We start from the raw sequence: 25,061 nt of genomic DNA on the forward strand, positions 1-25,061 counted from the left end.
GTTTTTCTTGCTGAATCTAAAATATAACCTATCTCCCTCATTACCGCAGATGTCCATCAATCTCTGCAAATCTTCCTTGTTGTCGGCCATTAGCACTATATCATCTGCGTACATTAATGCCGGTAGTGCCTGATCAATGAGTTTTTCTTGTTTGACTAAAAAGAGGTTGAAGCCAAGTCCACTTCCCTCTGATTTGGCCTCTAATCTTTGTAGTGCAACGAGCAAGGTTGCGTAAAAACACAGGTTATTATTCGAGAAACGTTAGCCGCAACAAGCTGGTACAGGCAGGAACCCAGCAAGCACGAGCCACACACGGACGTGAACGTCTTCTTTCACGCTGGCACAGAGCTGGCGCCACTATGCTTCGGTACAATTACTCCCCGCGCAGAAAGGAGCCAACCTGGCGACCTAAGGAAAGGACACGACAAGGGGGTCATAGCACGGTTTGAGGCGTGATACGTGTACTGTTTCACGCCCACGGCAGCGTTGGTCCGAAGGTGGATCAATGGGCTCAACTTCATAGTTGACAGGAGATGTTTGCCGCACCACATGGTAGGGGCCATGGTATTTCGACGAAAGCTTCAGGGAAAGACCGGGAGGGGTATACGGGACCCAGAGCCAAACCAGCATTCCTGGGTTATAGTGTACAGTAGACGCAGAGGAATCGTGGTCAGTTTTCTGGCGCCATTGATCTTGTACGGTAAATGAGCGAGCGAGTTGACGACACTCTTCGGCATAAGCAGCTGCTTCGGAAACAGGCGTCGCTTCGGAAACATCAGGCCTGTAAGGGAGAATGGTGTCCATGGAGCATGATGGCTCACGTCCGTACAGGAGGAAGAAAGGAGAAAAGCCAGTGGTTGTTTGTGGCGCAGAGTTGTACGCGTACGTGACAAAAGGGAGCACTTGGTCCCAATTAGTGTGGTCGTCAGAGGCGTACATGGCAAGCATATCTCCAAGGGTACGGTTAAAGCGTTCCGACATGCCATTGGTTTGAGGATGGTATGCCGAGGATTTCCGATGGACAGTGCGACATGCCTTGAGCAGCTCGTCGACGGCGTTCGAGAGAAACACGCGTCCACGGTCACTCAGTAATTCACGAGGTGCACCATTTCGCAAAATGAGATAGTGGAGAAGAAAGGACGCAACGTCTTTCGCAGTGGTAGCAGGCAGCGCATATGTTTCAGCGTAGCGTGTTAAATGATCCACGGTGGCGATAATCCACCGGTTGCCTCGAAGAGAGTTGGGTAGAGGACGATAAATATCAACTCCGACACGGTCGAATGGTCTCGCTGGGCAGGTTAAGGATTGCAAAGGGCCAGCAGTGCTGTGAGAAGGCGTCTTGCGTCGTTGACACGTGGTGCATGACCGAACGTACTGGCGAACGTGCCGATACATGCCGCGCCAGTAGTATCTTAGACAAAGGCGAGAGTAAGTCTTAAATACTCCAGCGTGGCCACACTGGGGGTCATCGTGAAAGGCAGCGCAGATGTCCGAACGCAAATGACGAGGGATGACAAGGAGCCACCTACGGCCGTCCGTCACGTAATTGCGGCGATACAACAAGCCTTCACGGACAGCAAAGTGTCTTGCTTGACGAGAGAGGGAGCGTGAAGTCGTTGCTGACGAACTGTGAGAGAGGACGTCGAGCAAAAAATTGATCCAAGGATCCTTGCGCTGTTCGGATGGCATGTCAGTGATGCTCAACGATGACGAATCGCAAATGGCAGTTGATAAGCAGGCAAGGTCAGGAGGCAGTGGAGAACGGTATAGTGCATTGCATCGGCGTCTGAATGTCTGCGTCCTGAGCGATAAACAACACGGATATCGCATTCCTGAAGGCGTAAAGCCCAACGAGCGAGGCGGCCAGTCAGATCTTTCATGGATGCTAACCAGCATAAGGCATGGTGATCTGTGACAACATCAAACTGGCGTCCGTAAAGGTAGGTGCGAAAATTTCCTATAGCCCAAATGATAGCCAAGCACTTCTTTTCCGTGACGGAATAGTTGGACTCTGCCTTCGTTAGTGTACGGCTGGCATAGGCGACAACGTACTCGTCGCAGCCATCCTTGCGTTGAGCGAGAATGGCACCCAGGCCGACACCGCTTGCATCCGTGTGAATTTCAGTGGGTGCATTGGAATTGAAGTGGCGGAGAACTGGCGGAGACGTGAGTAGCCGGCGTAGCGCCGTGAATGCCTCATCGCAGTGGTAATTCCAGCCAGAGAGGTCCGCGCTACGGGAAAGAAGCTGAGTCAGAGGGGCAATTATAGAGGCAAAATTGCGAATGAAACGCCGAAAATAGGAACACAAACCTACGAAACTCCGAAGCTCCGTTAGGGTAGTAGGCTTGGGGTACTCGGCAACGGCACGCAGTTTGGCAGGGTCTGGCGATATTTCTTCTTTTGAAGTGACGTGGACGAGAATTGTGAGTTTGCGGGCGCCAAAACGACATTTCTTGAACTTTGGTTGCAACCCGGCTGCCGTAAGGCACTGGAGAACTTGTTCCAGACGGGAAAAATGAGTTTCAAAATTCGCCGAGAATACAACTATGTCGTCTTAATAGCAAAGACAGATGTGCCATTTAAGTCCCCTGAGGACACTGTCCATCATTCTTTCAAAAGTCGCAGGCGCATTGCAAAGACCGAAGGGCATTACATTAAATTTATATAAGCCGTAAGGGGTCACAAACGCCGTTTTTGGACGGTCTGGTTCAGCCATTGGCACTTGGCAATATCCAGAGCGCAGATCCAGTGAAGAGAAAAACTCCGCACTTTGAAGGCAATCCAAGGCGTCATCAATGCGTGGCAGGGGATAAACATCCTTGCGTGTGATGTTGTTTAGTCGACAATAATCCACGCAAAACCTGATGGAGCCATTCTTTTTTCGCACGAGGACCACTGGCGAAGCCCAAGGACTGTGTGAGTGCTGAATAACACCACGTTGCAGCATCTCATCGACGTGTTCACGCTCAGCCTGCGAGACGCGGTAGGGGCGCTGACGAAGTGGAGTATGATGACCTGTGTCGATATGGTGAGCGACAACTGACGAGCGTCCCAAGGGAGGTTGTCCGTGGTCGAAAGAGGCGCGGAAACGGTCAAGTAGTTGAATGAGCTGATTGCGCTGGTCTTGCGTAAGGCCAGTGTCTACGCTGCGCAACAGAACGTCTTCGTCAGGTAGTGAGGGCGCGGTGGCAACTGTGACAGCATCCACGGACATCGGTGTCGTATCAGAATGGGCATCGAAAGGAAAGATGTCATCATAAGTGTCAAGACTCCCAATGCATTCGCCATGCAATAAGGTAGCGGGACAAGGGAACGGATTGCACACGTACACGGCACGGGAGCCATCGGCAAGCGTTATTACGGCAAACGGGACGACAAGGTTCCGGCGACGAGCGCATTCTTGTGACGGCATAAATAGGACAGTTGAATCAGAAGTGGAGTTGCACAAAAAAGATACCGCGGCGACCGAAAAAGCAGAAATGACGACGTCAGCGGCGATGATCACCTTTTTGGGTGAGCGAGGGAGATCTATGAATGTCGTGCTGAATGGAAACAAAACGAGTTGAGCACGAGCGCAGTCAACAACCGCATGATTAGCGGAAAGAAAGTTCCATCCCAGGATGATTTCATGAGACGCATGCGGAAGGACGACAAATTCAACGATGGAAAGCACTCCTTGAATCACAACACGAGCAGTGCATGTGGCAGAAGGTTGGACGTGTTGCGAACTCGCTGTGCGTAAAGAAATTTCAACCGGTGGAGTCGTCACTTTGTTCAGTTTGCGGCATAACACTTCACTGATTATACAAAGAGCGGCACCTGTGTCGACAAGAGCAGTTGTGGCGAAACCGTCCACAAACACGGCAATCTCGTTAGGGGGCGAAAGATGAGGCCTTGGAAATTTTATCGGTGGCGCAGCTCTTGCCTCAGGAACCGCGACTGTTAGTTTTCCTCCTGGGCGTGGTTGGAACGGTGAAGCATGGGGGAAGGAGACCGAAGACGGGGTGAAGGAGATCGACGTCGGCTGAAGTCCGGTCGACGTGAGCGGGGGTCATGTGAATCAGGTGTCACATGCGATTCTGATTGCCGAGGTATGTTGCCGGAATGCTGAACATCATTAAAATAGAATCCACGGCGACGACAGTAGCGCGCGACATGTCCTGGAATACCACAGTTGTAGCAGACGGGCCGGTTATCCGGAGTACGCCAAGAGTTCACAGGTGCTCTAGGTGGTGGAAAGGGCCGATTTACTGGATAAACCGAAACCGGTGACCTGTAGTAGTTGGTGGCTGGACTGTATGAAGGGAGCGGCGGTTGGGCAGGAGGTCGGCGGACGGCTTCTGCATAAGTCAGCGGTGCAGCCACTGATATTGGGGATGCGGGCGAAGAGAGAGCCTCGGCAACTTGCGTCTGAATAGCACGAGGAAGTGAGTGGTCCAGTGTTGTGGGGGTCTCGTTGATGGTGGCGACAAGAGAGAGCTGTCGAGCAACTTCCTCCCGGATGTACTGTTGAATTTGAGGCATTAACACGCTGTAGTCGGGGCCACTGCTTTTGCACTCCAAGGCCGAAATATCAGCTGTTTGCGTATTAGCGCGACGTGTAGAAATTCGTTGCTTGCGCAGCTCATCGAAACTTTGACATAGCTGAATCACGGCCGTGACGGTCTGTGGGTCTTTGGCCACAAGCATATGAAAAGCGTCGTCATCAATGCATTTCATTATATTCTTTATTCTGTCAGCCTCCGTCATCCTGGCATCAACTAGCCTACAGAGGCTGAACACATCCTCAATGTAGCTCGTGAAGCTCTCACTATTTCGCTGAAAACGTCCCCGCAGTCCCAGTTCAGCACGAAGCTTACGCATGGCTGGACGACCGAAAAACGAGGTGACGGCCTCTTTGAAAACCGACCAGGTGGGGATGTCGGCTTGGTGGTTGGTGAACCATAGGTTGGCCAAATCCGTCAAGTAGAAGATGACGTGAGTCAGCTTTGCAGGGTCATCCCACTTGTTAATCGCGCTGGCATGCTCGTACTCTGCCAGCCAGTCTTCGACATTTTGCTCTTCATTGCCGTCGTATACTGGTGGGTCACACAGACGAAGTACACCAGAACACATGACAGTTGGCAGCGTGGAAGAGCCTTGTGGGGGATCGACGCGCTCGGTCATCGCGGACTGAGATGGTAGCTTACAGCTGCGGAGCTCCAGGACGTTACCCAGCACGTTTCCACCAAATGGAACGAGCAAGGTTGCGTAAAAACACAGGTTATTATTCGAGAAACGTTAGCCGCAACAAGCTGGTACAGGCAGGAACCCGGCAAGCACGAGCCCCACACGGACGTCAACGTCTTCTTTCACGCTGGCACAGAGCTGGCGCCACTATGCTTCGGTACAGTAGGTACATCATGAATAACAAGGGTGACAATGGACACCCCTGCATAAGCCCCCGTTTCACCTCTGTGGGCTTGGATACCTGTTTTTCCCACTTTATAACTACCTTTTCATTTAAAAGATTCCTTTAAAAGATTAGTCATTTTATCTTCCACACCCAGTGTGTCTAGTAGTCTCCACAAGTCCTCTTGAACCACGCTATCGTACGCTCCCTTGATATCCAAAAATGCTAGCCACAGGGGCCTAAGTTCCTTTTTTGCTATTTTGATGCACTGGGCCAGAGAGAACAGATTGTCTTCCAAACTCCTGTGTTTCCGAAACTCATTCTGCAGTTTCCCCAGCACCCCCTCATCCTCTATCCATGCCTGCAGTCTTTCCTTTATAATCTGCATCGCCAGCCTGTAGATCCCTGATGTCACTGTTATAGGACGGTAGTTTGTGTCAGCTTTGTCCCCCCTTCCTTTATAAATCATGCTCATCCATCCATCAGGGACTCCACCATCGATTATAGTTCTGCTCACTGTCTCTCTCAAAGTCTGTTCAGGCTTCTGACACAATGTCTTTATCAGCATAATTGGAATGCCATCTGGGCCTGTTGATGTACTACTTCGAACCCTCTTCTCAGCCCTTTCCCACTCTCGTTGTGAAATTAGAGCCATTGTGCCACTTCATCCATTCCTGTCTATTGTGGTGCATAAGGCACTTCTTTGTTGAAAGTTTTCTGTCACCCTTGTTCTTATATATTCAATAGCTTCGTCCCCTTCTAGCCTAGCGCCTTGAGCTGTAGTTATAAACTTCTGCTCTAAATTTGTTTCATTTCTCAGGGAGTTTATATGGTTCCGAAATTTCGCAAATGCCTTCTGTCCTTTTTATGTACTTCTGCCAGCCACTGAGCACCCTTTCTTCTAATAGTTTCATTGATCAGGAGGGATGCTTTCCTTCTAGAGCTTAGAAAGATTTCCGATTTTCTTTCAACACCATCTGTAAGTTCACCTCATTGCTTAGCATGTCTGTGTTCCCTAGAGGCTTTCCGACGTTTTGCTATGGCTCTCTTAACTTCCTCATCCCACCAAGTTTTGGGTTTGTGTCTTCTTTTCCGGGGGGACTTCTCACGTGCCTTAGCAAGCTCTAGCCCAAACAGTCTGATTAGATTTGTGCATGTCCACACAGTTTTATTATTCTCAGTGATTACTTTCTCGATTTGTTTAGTAGCAATTTTTATTTGCCTTTCTGAATGAAAATTTTCCTGTAGTTGCTCATTTTGTCTCCTTCCCACTTTCGCTACTCTTCCAAAACTTAGCTTGATACGTTTCTGATCACTACCCAGACTTCTGGAGCCACCTTTATCTATGTGCGTTCCCCTGAGCTTATCATACATCCTATGTGACATCAGTGCGTAATCTATCGTTGACTGCAGCCTTCCTACCTCGCATGTTATTTGCCCTTCACACTTCTCGGTACTGTTGCAAATGATCAAATCATGCTTTTCACGCATATCCATGATCATTTTGCCTGTTGAGTCAGTATACCCATCTATATCTTCTATGTGCGCATTCATATCACCTAGTATAATTATCTCGCACTCTCCTCCTAATTCCTCCTTGTCCTTTCATATACACTCCACCATTGCCTGGTTTTATTCTCTGGCCTTTGCTCCCGTCCACAAGTACACCAAACCGAGGAGTTTCATCTGCCCAGCTACTTTCCCTCTTAACCATAAATGTTCCATGCATCCCTGCTTGACTCTTTGCCAACCCACGCACCTATGTATAATCGCCAATTCCACCCCCGGCCCTTTTTGCTGCCTTCTGTTCTATTGCAATATTCCCATACGTAGTCCGGATCGCAGGGTGGTTGCTCCATGTCCCGAAGATGTGTCTACACAACCCCATAAACCATCAGCTCCTCCTGCCTCATCTGCTCTTCTAGCTCTTCCCACTTAAACCTATTCTTGCCACCCTGCATGTTAATATAGCCTACGTCTGACTTAGCTCGGCCCTTGTGCTTACGTCGATTTCTTCTCCCACGGACTTCGTGTGGCTTGAATATTTGTGCCCCTTTAGGTCCGTCTTTGGCTACACTGTTGACCTCAGGGCTCTGGGTCCCCCTAAAAAACTGTGGCTTGGCGACCCATTCTGTTACCGACCCTTCTTCCCATCACACCATTGTAGTGAATGCCATCTTGTGCAAAGAGGCGAGCTCCGGGCTCGTACACGTCTTGGTTAACTTCCATTACGCTGTATCCGAGTTGCCGGCTCAAACCCTTGATCACACAATCGGCCTCCACTAATTTCCTTTCAATCCCACGAGGCTGCTTACAGACCTCTGGGACTGTGCATATGGTCACATGCACACTCCCAGAAGTTTCTCGGAGCGTACGCATCCCATCCTCTAGCTTTCTTTGAAGGTTCTGATCCTTGCCATTCAACACATCATTGAGCCCAGCATGAATATTGACGAGATTTTCGCCCTCCATGCTGTTCTGTACAACCTCCTGAACTTTGGCCAGTGCATCCACCACGCTCTTCCCTGACTGGGCCTCCACCCTGACTCTCCCATCTTCCTTCACTGTCTTGAAGACGCCATCCCTAACCCTGGCCACGTTAGAGTCCCCCACCACCAGGACCCTTCTACGCTCCAATCGCTGGCTTCCTGTTGGTGATGGCACCCCTGTTTGCTTCACCTGTTTCTCTCTCTGCCGTCTGTCCTGTGTTTCTGCCCTGCTTGAAGACTGCTGCGTCACCGAGCAGTATGTTCTCGGAGCCTCCGAGCTGTGGCCAGACACTGTGGCTCCCTGACCTCCCTTCTCGCCTGTCCCTTCCCGCCTGTCGCCTTCTCCGCTACCCACGCCTTCAGTCTCACACTGCTCGGGGCCGGGGCAAAGCGCCATTAGCTCCTTTACCCGCCGATCTAGCTCGGTCCGCACTTCCCGTTCTTTTCTAAGGTCACCCTTCATTTGCTCTAATAGGCTAGCGGTAGCTTGCTCCCGCTCACGCGATGCTCCGAGCTGTTTTTGGAGTTCTATCCTCTGCTCCCGTTCCGCCCTAAGCTCCCCCTGAAGCCCCTTGATGCTAGCCTTCATGCGCTGCACGGCCGCCTTCAGTGCCTCGCACAGCCTGCACACAAAGCTCGCCTTCTGCGCGTCGGCCAAACTCGTGAATGCTGTCTCATCTAAGTAGCACCAGCACTTGCATTCTTTGCACTGCACCAGCTCACTCTCGCTCGTGGTTTTCCTAGCCTCCTTAGCCGTCACCCGCGCGACCATCGGACCGAGTGTCCAACAGGCCTACGTTCAACCCTAATCCCGCTATCCAGCTGCCTCCGTTAACTCTCGTACCTCAACAACTGTTTGAAGCTGCCGCCTACACTACACACAACGTGTTCAATTTCGCTAGTAGCCTCTCAGTAGGTCCCCTTCGTGTTCGGCTCTAGCTCTTTAACAACTAACCGGGCGCCCCGACCTTCTTCAAAACAGCCGCCTAGCCCGTTCACGAGGTCAATGTCACTACAACGTTGCCCGTGTCCCACACCTACTATACTCGCAACGCTAATTATTTATTAGGAGAGAAAGTATAATAATGGTTACACAAACACAAAGAAATGAAGAGAAACTTATCTCTCGTTGCGCGCTGCTTCTGCACCAACCAGCCTTGCACAACCTTGCACGACTTTGAATTCGCCAAACAGGTGGAGCGCGCGAAAACACGTCCGCACAGCTCGGAAGTTTGAAGTTTGAAGTTTATTTGAAGTGTATTTCACCACCGTGTTGCACAATACAATGTGTGGTGTGGAATGCGGGAAAAAAGCTGCGATAAAAACGCAGCTTGACTAGCCCCACATCCCATCAATACAAGGCAGAAAAAGTGACAGCATTCATAAAGTCCTGGAAACAGCTAAACAGACACAACTACATAGTTTAAAGTGGCACCAATAAGAAATATTACAAACATAAAATTTTAAGAAATGTTGTTAGGATCGCACTCTTTAAGGAAATACGAAAAAATAGAAATAAGCAGAACATAAACACAAATATTTGGAAATGGCTAAATCTCTCTTGCGTCATGAAAGTAAAGAAATATTCGACATATCCTGTCGCGAAAGAAGGCACAATTGTTCCAATGATAAATTGAATTTATTTAGTATGTGGGGGAGGGAATGTTTCAGCATTTGTAGGCCATAGTTTGTTCGGCATCGAGGAACCTTCTAATAATCACTCTGTATAGTAGGTCGACACAAGGTGCTGCGCTCTAAGCGTGCTATGGAGATAAGATTGTTACTTCCTTTGTTAATTTCAGTTTTTAAAGACGCTAGTAAACAATATTCATACATGTTGTCAAATCTTATGACTCTGAAATTGTTGAATAAAGACAAGGTATGTGTATTATATTCCGCATTTGCAATAGAACGTAATGCATTTTTTTTGTAGTGTGAGTAATTTCTGCTTAGAGTGCAAGGCGCCAGTACCCCACACCAAAAGAGCGTAGCGTAACTGGGAAGAAAAAAGCGTGTTGTATATCATTAGCATCTGAGTAGTCGGTAAAAATGACTGGCATCGCCTAACCATGCCTAGTACCTTACTTAACTTGTTTCTTACCATTTCGGTTTGTGAATCTCACAACATATTCTCATGAAAAACAATTCCCAATGCTTTAGCGGTCAAAGAAAAATCAATCACAAAATCGTGCAGGTGTAGTTTTGAAGTAGTTTCGTACGTTGTTTCTTTTGAACGAAATAGGACGGCTTTGGTTTTTGGACAGTTTATTTGTAGGGAGTTAGCTGTCGCCCATGCATACAAGTCATCTAGTGTCGTGTTTGCTGCTGAAATTAGGTCATTTACATCCACACCTGTGAAAAACAAGGAAGTGTCATCCGCATATATGACATATTTATTTGTGTGATTTGTGTTTATAATATCGTTGACATAAGTGATAAAAAGTAACGGCCCCAATATACTACGTTGGGGTACACCTTGAGAAAGTTTTTGCAAAGATGATTGTTATGTGTTTATACTTACACACTGTAGTCTATTGCTCAAATAACTGGTGATTCAGTTTAGCGCATTTCCTCTAATGTCATAATAGGGCAATTTTTGTAAGAGGTTATAGTGATTTATCCGGTCAAAGGCTTTGGAGAAGTCAACAAATATGCCTAGCGTAATTTTCCTGTCCTCTATATTACCTAATATAATTTCCTTTTGACGTAACAATGTAGCCCTAACCTAACAGCCCTAACCTAAAAACGTACTGGGCTTGAGTAATTATCGAATGTTTTTCAAAGAAGTTCGACAGTCTTATAAATATTAACACTTCTATGGGCTTTGAGAACAATGGTAGAACAGATATGGGCCTATAGTTCTTCAAATCATCTTGGTCTCCTCCCTTAAACAGCACTGTAACTTTTGCATACTTCATACGTTCTGGGAAAATACCTGTGCCTAAAATTAGGTTATAAATGTATGTTAAGGGCATGACTAATATATCTATGACAGGACAGACTGGGGCCATCTTTAACCCATCAATATCTTCCGATTTACTTTTCTTTAGTTTTTTTAAAACACCCATAACCTCGTATTCATCTGTTGTGGAAAGATAAACTGATGAAGCTACTGTCTGTGCGGACATGTAATGTAGGGCGGTAGTGTCACTGACACTATCTACTAAGGAAGTGAGGTGTTTATTGAATTTCTCTGCCAATGCTTTGCCCCTGTATGTTCGATCGCCTTCAGTTATCTCTTCTACACTAAAATTACCTTTATGTAATGCAGTAATTGAATTTGACTTGCTCCACATCTCCTTGACCCCTGAGACTCCCTCGAACATGCAAGAATAATAATTGCGTTTCGCTTTTTCCCTAACTTTAGTTTAATTATTTCTATATTTCCGAAAGGAATCCAATGCGTCTGGATCGCGATTCTTCAAAAATATTTGATACTTCCTATTTTTCACATTTATCATCTTTATCAGGTTCTTTGTGCCCCATGGTTTCGGCGAACGTTTAAACTTTTTTATTTCTTTGTAGGGAAAACATCGCTTGTAAATACGGGAAACTATCTCCATAAACCTGTCGTATGCTGCGTTTGCTGATGAGCACGAGAGCACTGCTTCCCAATTTGTTCTGGAGATTTCATCTCTTAACTGCGAAAGAGAGTTTTCAGTTATATTCTGGCACCAAAATTTGTAGGTTGGGTTTGATACGACACGGCACTTATCAATAACCGAATATATCGGCAAATGATCACTAAGTGTAATGTTGACTGTCCCAGAAAACACTTTCACGTGGTAAGTTCGTAATAAAAAGATCCAGTAACGTAGCGCTAGTTGCTGAAATGCGAGTTGGTTGCAGTATCACATTTGATAACAAATACGAATCAAGAAGCATACAAAATTCGGACTGTTTTGGTGTACTTGAAAGCATGTCAATGTTTAGGTCGCCACCTAGGACTAATTTATACTGATGTGTATTAACATGAGAGAATATCGTGTCCAGCCACTCGTAGAACTCACCTAAATTACCATGAGGTGGACGGTACACCACCGCAAAATGAAACTTCTCACATTTCAAACATATCACCTCGATATCTGACGTACATAAAGACAGCTCATCAAGCAGTTCATAATTAATACCTTGTTTAATAAACATACATACGCCTCCACCTCTTCTAATGGGTCTGTTCAAGAAAACTGCATTATAATCTTCTAGGTGCATGTCATCGTCAGCCGAAAACCACGTTTCTGTCAACATGATTACAGAAAACTAGAAGCCGAAATCACTCAGAAATACACATAATTCATCCTGTTTGCCTCGTGCTGACTGAATATTTAAATGAATAAAAGTAAGAGGTGAATCGCCTTTCTCGACCGTATTAAGCTTTAATTCTGACGGAGTAACACTAGAAGTGTTCATTTCAGATGTTGATGGGTGAACAGGAAATCGTGCATTGTGAAGTTTATATTCATTGCGGCATTAACCGTGCGTTGGAACGACAGGTCAACGACGAAATTTGCGACAACTATTCTTATCGAACAAATTTTATAGCCACAAAGTAGGGCGAGAAGTTCACTACCGAACGCACTACCGAACGCAGTGCCACCAGCGGATCAATCCTCTTTGGGCTTCACTTTTTGGAGCTTGGTCCGAGCACTCCTCTTGTTCTAGTACACTCTGGCTGAAGCGACGAAGAGAGTGGCAAGGCCTAGTCGGTAGCCGTAAAAAAAGCTTGTTTAGGCGTTACTGCAATTACCACTAGAGTTCATGAGCATCCGCGCATATTTTTATCGAAAGGCAGCAAGCCGGCGCAACCTTCCTGCTCTCGTCACTGGCTGCGATCGCCGATGGAACCCGACGGAGAGTTGTGTTTACGCGAGGTTCGGAGACCGACGATTTCGTGTGTTTCGTGCCATCGTTCGCTTTCACTTGGAAACCGGAACGTCAACATCTGCACGTGTCATCTTCGGATGACACGTACTTGTCGTCTAAAGTGTTCGATCGCTGCAAACAGCGCTTGTGATTTGTATGTGCGCCGTGTTCGTGGTTCATTCGTGAGGAGTACTGGGTGACGACACAATCTGCGGTGATAAACTACCGCCGTCATTCGACATGTTCTGCGGCATGTTCGCTGCTTTGCCGTGGGCTATATGATGTGATGACCGCGTTGTGTCCGAAGTTATCGATCGTGTCCCCAGTTGACAAAGTTTGCTCACGAGATACCGGTCGGGGTATGAGCCTGCGATAGTCTGCAGCGGTGCTAGACGCAAAAGTTATTTGCGGTGTCTGTGTGCTCTGAAATGTGCCGTGAATAGGTGGTGTTAGTGGAGCTTTATGGTGTATCTGGCATCTCGATACAGGAATCCAGGAATCCCATCAAACTTGAATTTGCTGTCTAGCTCGCGTATGTTTTGTTACAAGTTTTTTTCCGCACTTGCACGCTTTGCTTTCATGCAGTGTTGTATTAGATACGTGCAAGAATGTTGGAGTCATAAAGGACAACTTCAGGTAGCGCTTATGTCTAACGTGTGAAAATAATACACACAGAAAATTTCAAATAAGGGAAGTCGTGATGCGAAAGTATTCTTAATATTTCTTAACCACAGAGAAACCTTATCGATAGTCAAGAGAAAAAAAAATGCTGCAGTTCCCTACAAATTTCCATATTATAATCAAAGGCTATATGCATATAAGGAAAACTACAGTATAGCTAACCAAAATTGCGTGTTCAATATAAAATCTGTTAACGTACAACTGTCACAACAACTTATGTCAAACTTTCATGGCAGTTACGATGATAGTTACAAAAGCCAACCGAGTTGCCGAAATTGTAGCTTTCCAGTACCTTTCAGATTGACTTTTGCTCATTTTATTGTTATTAGCATGTCTTTTTGCCATGAACCTTTTATGTAATGCAAACGAAATTGATTCATATTAACGAAACAGTTGTCTTAGAGGCTTCTTCCAGTACGTTTTGATTACCAATTTTGTTTGCACCTCGTGCTGGATACCGTGTCCTAAAACTACTCATGCCACTAAAATATTCCCATGAGCTATTTTGCACTGTCGCTGATGGGCTGAGAAAAGGGCACTGACAATAGACGTCTTCAGGTGTGTTCGACTTGAAACATGACGCACACATGAAGTGATTGAGCATAAGCTGAGGCCTAATCGCCATCTGCATAAAAGAAGCTAATATGGATGTTATTGGAATTTTAGTACGATAGTTAATCGGCATTTGAGGAATTATCGAAAACAGCAGGGCAGTGCTCAGTTTTGAATGTAATATCGCTCATGGAAAGGCAAAAATTGTGCTCTGTACGTGAGTGTCAGGTGCTGTCAATTGTGCGTGTTTCATGCCATTAACTCCTCAAGTAATCCCATGCAGGTGAAATCTACATAGGACTCATGCTCATTGAACACAAACGTGGAAGGTATTAGAGTGTCCAGAGTACAAATTGAAGTGCATTTGCCTCTTCATCGCTGTCATGCATGTTTTATTGTTTCTTAACTATTTTGCTGTTTGTTTTCCTCTATGGTGACGGCATAGCTTTTGAGGGACCAATAGTGTCCTTTGGTGTATACCTGCAGTGGGTTGCAGCAGCTTTAGTTACTGTTTTATGTGTTGGCATCATGCAATGTGTTTGTACTACTAATTAATCCATGCAGGTAATCAGTCATGTGCTCTTCTTGATCAAACTATAAAAGCTGGATTTATCTGCATCTATCATGTACTATTTGTTTAAAAGTTAGTTACCTATGGGCTTCAAGTGCATCGTTTGGTGAGGTGCAAATACAAAGTGGCTTAATTCGCATATGTGGACAGGTCTATACACTACTTGTAGGAGTGTTTTAATTTGAATCTTGGGTGCCTTAATTTTTTATACGTGGATGTTATGCAACTGGACGATATGCATGGGTATGGTTTTGTGTTCAGGCTGAAACATTTCGCTCACTAAAGAATCATAACTTCTCCGTTCTTGCCGGTGCCTAAATGTGTGGGTTTTCAGTACAGGCAATTCTGAGAGAAGATGACTAATGAACACATTTGGTGAGGACTGTATAGTTAATTTTGATGTTTTACATATCTTTGTGTTCAGGTAGAAAGCTACTATACGTGTGTAATAATCCAATTCACTCCAATAGCTGGGCTACTACCCTTATTTTGAGAACAGGATCAGGTGTGTTCGGATGATCACATTCATAGAGGAGCCCAATCTAGATGATCGTTTCATGGAACCTTTATACTTTCATTAGGTTCTGATTGCAAATTATGCAGCATCCGAACTTGTAAGGTATAATCGAAGCCTTTGTCGGACAAATCTAAGCCTAGTAAAGCAGCATGCATATGCATATCATCCTTGACATTATGCGCAGAAGGCATAGTATATTTATTACATACTCTAAAGGGATATTGTGGTGTATTCTTCTCGTGTTCCATAACACCAACCTGAAATAATACTATTATGAACACTATGGCAGGGTATACGTAAGTGCATGGTTTATGAAAGCAGCTGATAGAAACACTTTAAATGGTGTAAAATCGACGACTTCGTTCGTCGATGAATGGGTTTTCTAGACGAATAGACCTGGAAAGATCAAGCAGTGAGTCTCAACGCTGCCATTCATTCCAGTGAAAAAGCACAAAGATCCTCGTGCCACCCTTCATTCCTCGTTTTTCTGTTTTCTAGCGTGCGCTAGGTTCTCTGTTTTTAGCAAAGAGCATCATAGTTCCTAAGCCTTGCCACTGCCGCCTTGCTAGTGCTGATACAAAACAGCAGACGATTGTATCACTAGCTACTTGTGAATTTAATGTGATAATGAAGCATAGTGCGGCGACAGCCATTCCTATTTACTCATGTTCTCTCTCACACTGCTCACAATAATACACTGGTGCTCTTGCTCTCTGCCCCCATTTAAATGCAGCCACCATCACCAGTTATCAAACCCATTTTCTCATGCTTAGCAGCACAACACTTTGCCTGCTAAGCTACCATGACACCAACATTACAGTGATGAGTACAATTGTCAAGAGTCGGATATAGCAAAAAATTATTCTAGGTTTTCATTATTGAGTCACTGCACATTCCAGAACTACTTAGGTGATTGGTTATGTACTGTGCTATTATTACCATGCTTGTAATCGGTATCGCCCCTTTTCCAACCACACTTTTTGCCAGAAAGGATACGAAATTACACATATTTTTTTCTCATTTCCATGTTTGATTATTTCAAATATAGAAATATGGAGCCTGCACAAAAAAATGCGAGGAAAAACCAGCAAAAAAAGGACTGACAGACGCTTCTTTTTTTTTGCTGGTTTTTTCTCGTATTTTTTTTTGTGCAGGCTTGGGTGAGTTTGGTTTTTTCGACGTCTTTACATTAGGCATATCTGTTTGTTGCTGGTTTTCAGATTTCATGATTGCAATTATCGGTTATTACATCATAATGTGAATGCTTCATGAAAATAAACTTAGTTGAGAGTTGGCGCTCTTTCTGTCTCGTCTTTTTTCTCTTTGTCAACCTTGCGCCACGTATTTCAGCCTAATATGTACCAACTAGCCCAACATAACGTACTGTTAAGCTGCAATAGCCAACAGCGCTTTGCTGTTGGTGCTCGATCTATGGCGAAACCGAGGAATTTTTTCGGGCAGTGTTTAAGTGGTGAACAGCTAACTTTAGCCACAGCCTTCTTTATGCCTTCTTTATTCTTCACATCAGCCACAGGTGGCTGATGTGAAGCCGTGTAAATACTTTAGTGCAACCCAAAAAGTTCAAGCATAAAGAAGCTGTGGAGAGTGTAAGAACCCACACAACTCTTTCCTTGCCCTAACTCCTTCCATACTAAACGAGCAGTCTTTATTTCAATAATGTTGTTTTTCATTCTCTTACGTGTAGTCTCGAAACGCAGAGAATAAGTTATTTTGACTGAATATTCATAGATGGATGTGAAGGTAAACTATGTTCACCTCACATTCATTGGTGACTCAGCCAATCCTCATATCATTTCAAAATTTCACGATCAGTGTGTCATAAGGAGTTGCGAAATTTGTTTATCGACACCTAGTAAGTCAGTTGCTGTTTACTTTTCACTGAATCAAGTGCAGTAATTAAAAACAGAAGATGGGGTAAAAGCTTGCACCAACCAATACATGAGCAGTACAGGGATATGTACCACCAAAAGCAAATAACTATACTAGCAGAAGGGGAAGTAGTTTCTGGGGCAACTACACAAGCAAAATACCAATCATCAATATGTACACTTGTACAAAAGATAGAATTACCACATATAGTGTTGCAATCGTATGCATAAGAACACCAAGGGAAGACATAATGACATCGTAGTTATATGCTTGGTGAAAATGTGATACAAAATATTGCCACGTTCCATTTCTCAAGTTTTGTCACGACCCCGTAACAATATAAACAATTGAAATAACTTGTATAGTTCTAAAAATCATCTAATTAAAGAGGTATTTGTTGAATGTGTTGACTTCAATTTGTCATCGTTCACACGCATTATTAGTGGCTGGACTTGATAATTTAGATAGATGAGATGACCATCAGATTATGTTATTCAGACACAGTTAGTCTTTAAGTGATGGTTCGTTGTGGCATTCAAGCTTGCATTGCCCTTCATGAAATCATTTGGGTGCTGCTGCATTCTTCTTGCAGAATTTCCAGTTTCACTTATACATGATAATAAAAACCAGAAAATTGTGAAGCTAAGGAAAGGTACAGGTGACCTAAATTGTACCATTGTAAATCTATAATTGTGATATGTATGTATGTAAAGCTAAGTGGATGGAAAGACAACTTGCCCCAAACAGGGTTTGAACCTGCCACCTTTGGGTAATGCGCGCAATGCTATAGACCTTGAGTTACGGTAGAGCCTGAAGTGCATCATTTGAAGGTTGCAGGTTTGGTGCTTGTCGGTGGAACTTGCCTTTCGTCCACTTTGTTGTTATGCACATCTATATCACAATGGCTACGATACACTTAAAACAGCACAGTTAACTATCCCCATATCTTTATCGGCTTACTTATCTTCTGGTTTTCATTAAGGTTGAGTTAAACAGAAAAACAAGCCCTTTGAATTCCCTTCTTTTATTGATTACATAGTTGGCTTGTGTAAAAATCAATGAAATGGACAATTCGTCATCTCCCTTGGTGTTCTAGCTCACATTTACTATAGCAACGATCGACATCTGTTACAATGGGCACATTGCGAAGAGCTATGTACATGTGGGTTGGTAATAAACATGAACAGTACAGAGTGCTGTTTTCATCACACTCTCACCCTGGTGTCAAAGAATTGTTGCTAGTATGGCTCTTGATTGCATCATGGATGACTCTAACTGCTTTTCATTACCATTCAGGCTACAACTGCTTGAAAAATAAATGAGAAACACTTGAGAATGTAGATGTTACGTTGTTCATCTATCTTTCCATATTCACTGTACACTGTCATATGACTGCTGTCTTTTCTTGTGTCATTTGGGGTGAATCTTTCTAGGTAAGGAAGCATTGAAACATGTCTGTGTGCATTGTAGGAATATATACCTTTTTGCTGCCTCACGCTGTGTACTTTTCGTTATGTTAAGTATATGAAATGTGTGCCTGCCCATTGGTCTGTGTATGAGTTGTAATATTCCACAACATGTAATTATCTTCCTTCACATTCCCAGTTTGGTAGGATGAGCAATGCCGCACAGGTAAAGTAAAAAAATTGGCGAATTGAGAAAAATGTAAAAAAACTGGAATAGATCGATGCATAGAAGTGCTGGGTATTTTTAGCACAAATGTCACAAAGCTGCATTTCACAAACAATTAGAACTTACAAGCAAAATTCTACTTCAGCACAAAACTGCTATTTTAGCCTTCAGATAAAATGGCACAAGATAAGAGGGAGGGGGAAGTTCAGACGTCGTGCGGGGGCGCGCGAATGAAGCCCGGCCGCAGCAGGTTGCCGAGCCCTGGTTTGTAGCCCTGTCACATCGTGCTGGTGCTGCGCACTTCATTAGAGTTGCCCGCGGCGCTGCTCTATAGTAGTAGCGTTTAGGGGGGGGTGGGGGGGGGGAATTGAGATTTGTGTATGTCTATCTCGACCTACATGGCTGTAACCTCGCTATTGACGACTGATCGTCGTCAGCGTGCACACTTGAATTGAATAATCTGGTTTGTAACGTGTGCGGGAACGTCGTGTTTTAACAAGCTGAAGGTGGTGGTGGTGAAAACGTATTTATTTATTTATTTACATGAAATTTTCTGCGGAGAAGCTCCGAGCAGTCGGAGATGCTTGGCTTGTGGGGGGGGGGGGGCTTTGTCTAGGGCTCCGCTTGCAGCAGCCGCTCTGCGGGCCCAGTAGATCAGACTCAACTGATCTTCCAGGGTCTCGCTGGCCAGCAGCTTCTCCCATCGCTCCACTGTTGGATTTTGTACTGGTTGTAGGGCTGTAATGGTCTGACACTCCCACGTGACGTGGTACAGAGTGGCTTTAGCTGAACACCATGGGCAGAGAGTTGAAGCGCGGGAATGTTCAAGCATGGTGATGTCACGCAGAACGCACCTTGTGCAGATGGGCTGATTGCATGCTAGATACGGCAGCTTAAGCGAATATCAACAATCATGCAGGTTAAGGCCCCTCTGTAGAGTTTCTAGCGTCCACGACCGCAGCCATGCAACTCATGCCGCTGCAGAACAGAACGTAACAGTGCACGTACTTCGTTTATATTGAACCCGCTAGGGCAAAAGTGTACGTTTTGTGTCGTCTGCTAATGATAGTCGCCATCGAACACCTCTGTTTCGCCGAAAGGTTGCCAGCACTTCACGAACATCGCGTCGGCCAATCATACGACTCATGCATTCCGCTCGTGCGGCCCCACCGTGAACAGCCTCCGTCTCCAGACCGGCTAAAAACCAGAACGGTCTTGAAAAACGGAGCGGAACCGGGCGTGCGGCTACAGTGTACTAGAAGGGGGCAGTGGGCTCACTCTCCGGCAGTGCGCACTTTTTTTCCATCGATAATATGCTTAGAGGTGGTTGCAAGTGTAGTTCGCAAACTGCGTTGGTGTCTTCCAGAAGCTTGTCCGCTCTGTGCTGGTTCTTCTCGCATTCTTTCGGCCTGTTTTCATCCTTCAGGATGCCGAACAATGGCAGGTCCTGCTTACTCTTCACGAACACGTTGCCTGTAAGACACCCAAGCGCCTAACAGTGGTTTTGCCGTTGTCGCGGCATGGTTACAGTATACACTGTAAAGCATACTGTCATCTTGCGTGGTGCGTAACGCTCAAAGCTGACGGCAAAACTTCGGCGCAACAATGTCCACAGCCACACAACGTGGCTCAAACTCTGTTGCTCTGCAGGACTTGACCGGCCCACAACCGGCTCAGCTGCAACGTCCCTCCCAAAATTCTTCCATTGATGGTGATGCCAGCGCCGCCGCTTGTGCGACCAGAGAACCACAAACGTGCGACGTTCCTGGAGCCATCCCTCTGCCTAACCTCCGCCGATGAATGGATAGATGGATAAGGCTGTACCCTTTAGATTCGGCGGTGGCTAGCGCCAATAAGCCGTGATACTTAATGAACCAAAAACTATATTTATTTTTTTCCTCTATTTAGTGAGGTTGGGGATACGTACTTTGCTATGGAGGGTTTAAACTTCACTCGTGCCTTGACTTTAGCCACCAATCAGATACCCTCCTTCTAGTTAATTCTACCCGCTTAACGTCTATTTTGCCCTCCCTGTGCCTAAACACCAGTGCTTTGAAAAAATCTGCGCCATCATCCTGAACAATAGGGTGAAGCCCTTTACAGAACATTATCAAGTGTTCGGCGGTTTCTTCTCTCCACACACACTGCAAAACTTGAAAGCGAGGATGGATGGATGGATGAATGGGTGGATGGATATGGCTGTACCTTTTAGATCGGGCGGTGGCTAGCGCCACCAAGCCGTAATACTTAATGAACCAAAAACTAGATTTATTTATTTTTCTTTAATGAGTGAGTTTGAGGATTCGTACTTTGAAGTGAAGAGTTTAATTTTCACTCGTGCCCTGACTTTAGCCACCAATCAGATAACCTCTTTCTAGTTAAGTCTACCCGATTAAAGTCTATTTTGCCCTCTCGGTCCCTAAACCCCAGTGCTTTGAAAAACTCTGCGCCTTCATCCTGAACTATAGTGTGAAGCCCTTTACAGAACATTATCAAGTGTTCGGCAGTTTCTTCTTCCTCTCAACACGCACTGCATACTGTGTCTACCCCTTCGTATTTGATCCGATATGTCATGGTTCGCAGTACTCCCGTCCTGGCCTCAAACAGTAGAGAACTACCCCGAGTATTATCATAGATCGTTTCCTTGGCAATTTCCTGCTTGAAAGTTCGATAGATCTCTAGTGCGGACTTCTTAATCATGCCCATTCTCCACATGTCAGTCTCTGTTTCCTTCACTTTCTACTTAACCGATAGTTCTTTTTGGTTTGGCCACCTGCTGTTTTCTAAGTATTTACCAGTCGATTTCCTGGTTCGCTTCCTTCATTTTGTATCGACATTCTTCATGTACAAGTAGCTGAAAACCTTCCTAGCCCAACGCTCCTCCCCCATTTCTCTCAATCGCTTCTCAAATTTTATCTGGCTGCTAGCTTCCCTGCCCTCAAATGATGTCCATCCCATATCACCTTGTACTCCCTGATTTGGTGTATTCCCGTGAGCTCCTAAAGCAAGCCTACCTATTCCACGTTGCTTAATTTCTAATCTTGCTTGAACTTCTGATCTCATGCACAAGACCACACTGCCGAACGTCAGCCCAGGAAGCATGACCCCTTTCCATATTCCTCTCACAACATCATACCTATTGTAATTCCACAGTGCCCTATTTTTCATCATTGCTGCATTCCTGTTACCTTTAGTCGTCACGTATACTTCGTGTTCCCTCAGGTACTCGGAACCATTGCTTATCCATACGCCCAGATATTTGTATTTATCTGTTATCTCCAGCGTGACCTCCTGTATTCTAAGTTCACTACCTTCGTTGTCATTGAAGATCATGACTGCTGATTTTTCCTTACTGAATCTAAAATCTAACCTATCTTTCTCATTACCGCAGATGTCCATCAATCTCTGCGAATCATCCTTGTTGTTGGCCATCAGCACTATATGATCTGTGTACATTAATGCTGGTAGTGCCTGATCAATAAGTTTTCCTTGTTTGACTAAACAGAGGTTGAAGCCCAGCCCACTTCCCTCTTATTTTGCCTCTAATCCTTGTAGGTACATCATGAATAATAAGGGTGACAGGGGGCACCCCTGCCTAAGCCCCCGTTTTACCTCTGCAGGCTTGGATACCTGTTTCCCACTTTATAACTACCTTGTTACCTTTATAGATATCCTTTAAAAGATTAGTGACCACATGTTCTGCGCCTAGTGTGTCCAGTATTCCCCACAATTCCTCTTGAACCACGCTATCGTACGCTCCCTTGATATCCAAAAATGCTAGCCACAGGGGCCTGTGTTCCTCTTCTGCTATTTCGATGCACTGGGCCAGTGAGAACAGATTGTCTTCCAACCTCCTGTGTTTCCGAAACCCATTCTGCAGTTCCCCCAGCACCCCCTCATCCTCTATCTATGCCTGCAGTCTTTCCTTTATAATCTGCATCGCCAGCCTGTAGAACGCTGATGTCACTGTTATAGGACGGTAGTTGTTTATGTCAGCTTTGTCCCCCTTTGCTTTATAGATCATACTCATCCTGCTAAGTTTCCATTCATCGGGAACTTTACGATCGCTTATTATTTTGCTCACTGCCTCTCTCAAAACCTGCTTAGACTTCGGACCGAATTTCTTTATCAGCTTAATTGGAATGCCAGCTGGGCCTGTTGATGTACTACTAGGAACCCTTTTCTCAGCCTTTTCCCACTCTCGTTGTGAAAATGGAGCCATTGCACCCCTTGATTCGTCCTTGTCTATTGTGGTGCATAAAGTACTTCTTTGTTGAAATTTTCCTGTCACCCTTGTTCTTATATATTCAATACCTTCGTCCCCTTCTAGCCTATCACCTTGGGCTGTAGTTATAAAACTCTGCTCTAGGCTCGTCTGATTTCTTGGAGAGTTTAGATGGTTTCAAAATTTCGCAGCTGCCTTTCTATCTTTTTTATGTACTTCTGCCAGCCACGTACTGAGCTCCCTTTCTTCTAATCTTTTCATTGATCAGAACGGATGCATCCCTTCTACAGCTGAGAAAGGTTTCCCATTTTCTTTCAACATCATCTGTCAGTTCACCCCGCTGCTTAGCATGTCTGTGTTCCCTAGAGGTTTCCTGACGTTTTGCTATGGCTCTCTTAACTTCCTCATCTCACCAACTTTTGGGTTTGTGTCTTCTTTTCCGGGGTGACTTGTCACGCGTCTTGGCAAGTTCTAGCTCAAAGAGTCTATTTAGATTCGTGTATGTCCACATTGTCTTATTATCCTCCGTAATTACTTTCTCAATTTGTTTAGTGGCTATTTCAATTTGCCTTTCCGGATAAAAATTTTCCTGTAGTTGCTCATCTTGTCTTCTTCCCACTTTCACTGCTCTTTCAAAACTTAGCTTGATACGTTTGTAATCACTACCTAGACTTCTAGAGCCACCTTCATCTATGTGCGTTCCCCTGAGCTTATCATACATCCTATGTGACATCAGTGCATAATCTATCGTCGATTGAAGCCTTCCTACCTCCCATGTTATTTGCCTTTCACACTTCTCGGTATTGTTGCAAATGATCAAATCAAGCCTTTCACACATATCCATGATCATTTTGCCTGTCGGGTTGGTATACCCATCTATATCTTCTATGTGCGCATTCATGTCTCCTAGTATAATTATCTCGCACTCTCTTCTTAACTCCTGAATGTCCTTTGATATACATTCTACCATTGCCTGGTTTTACTCTGTGACCTTTGCTCCCGTCCACAAGTACACGAAACAAATGAGTGTTATAGGACGGTAGTTGTTTATGTCAGCTTTGTCCCCCTTTCCTTTATAGATCATACTCATCCTGCTAAGTTTCCGTTCATCGGGAACTTTACCATCGCTTATTATTTTGCTCACTGCCTCTCTCAAAACCTGCTTAGACTTCGGACCGAATTTCTTTATCAGCTTAATTGGAATGCCAGCTGGGCCTGTTGATGTACTACTAGGAACCCTTTTCTCAGCCCTTTCCCACTCTCGTTGTGAAAATGGAGCCATTGCACACCTTGATTCGTCCTTGTCTATTGTGGTGCATAAAGTACTTCTTTGTTGAAATTTTCCTGTCACCCTTGTTCTTATATATTCAATACCTTCGTCCCCTTCTAGCCTAGCACCTTGGGCTGTAGTTATAAAACTCTGCTCTAGGCTCGTCTGATTTCTTGGAGAGTTTAGATGGTTTCAAAATTTCGCAGCTGCCTTTCTATCTTTTTTATGTACTTCTGCCAGCCACGTACTGAGCTCCCTTTCTTCTAATCTTTTCATTGATCAGAAGGGATGCATCCCTTCTACAGCTTAGAAAGGTTTCCCATTTTCTTTCAACATCATCTGTCACTTCACCCCGCTGCTTAGCATGTCTGTGTTCCCTAGAGTTTTCCTGACGTTTTGCTATGGCTCTCTTAACTTCCTGCTGCTGATTTTCGCACTCCTGCTTGACCCTTTGCCAGTCTGTACTTTTATGAATGAATGCCCCAATACGACCCCCCTTTCTGCTGCCTTCTGTTCTATTACAATATCCCACACGTAGTCCGGATTGTTCGGAGGTTGTTCCATGTCCCTGAGATGTGTTTCTACAAAAACGTATACTATCGACCTCTCTTCCCTTAGCTGTTCTTCTATCTCTTCCCACTTCAGCCTGTTCCTACCACCCTGCATGTTAATATACCCTATGTCTGAATTGGCTCCGCGCTCGTGGCTACGTGTATTTATGCCCCGAAGTCTACCTATCTTAGATATTGGTGCCACTTTGCAATCGTATCTGTCCATACCACCTGTCGAAGAGTCTCCCTGGTTGTTTTCCTCGTTACTAGCTATCCTGCACCCCGAAGGGCTCGCTTGCCTCCAAAAAAGCTACTGCGCGTCCTGCAAGTCGCCAACCCACCTCATGACCTAGCCGCCCATCAAAGTGAATTCTGTCTCGGTGAAAACCACCCCACCTATGCACCTCTGTATTTATTTTCACCACCT

At 45.2% G+C, this 25,061-nt stretch overlaps 1 pseudogene; it reads right to left on the bottom strand.

Annotated features, from left to right (window-relative positions):
• Positions 1-7,464: 7,464 nt before the first annotated feature.
• Positions 7,465-25,061, bottom strand: part of LOC119181148 (uncharacterized) — a 29,181-nt pseudogene continuing 11,584 nt past the window's right edge.

This window comes from Rhipicephalus microplus, unplaced genomic scaffold (genome assembly GCF_043290135.1).
Source record: "Rhipicephalus microplus isolate Deutch F79 unplaced genomic scaffold, USDA_Rmic scaffold_14, whole genome shotgun sequence".
NCBI classification, from domain to species: domain Eukaryota; kingdom Metazoa; phylum Arthropoda; class Arachnida; order Ixodida; family Ixodidae; genus Rhipicephalus; species Rhipicephalus microplus.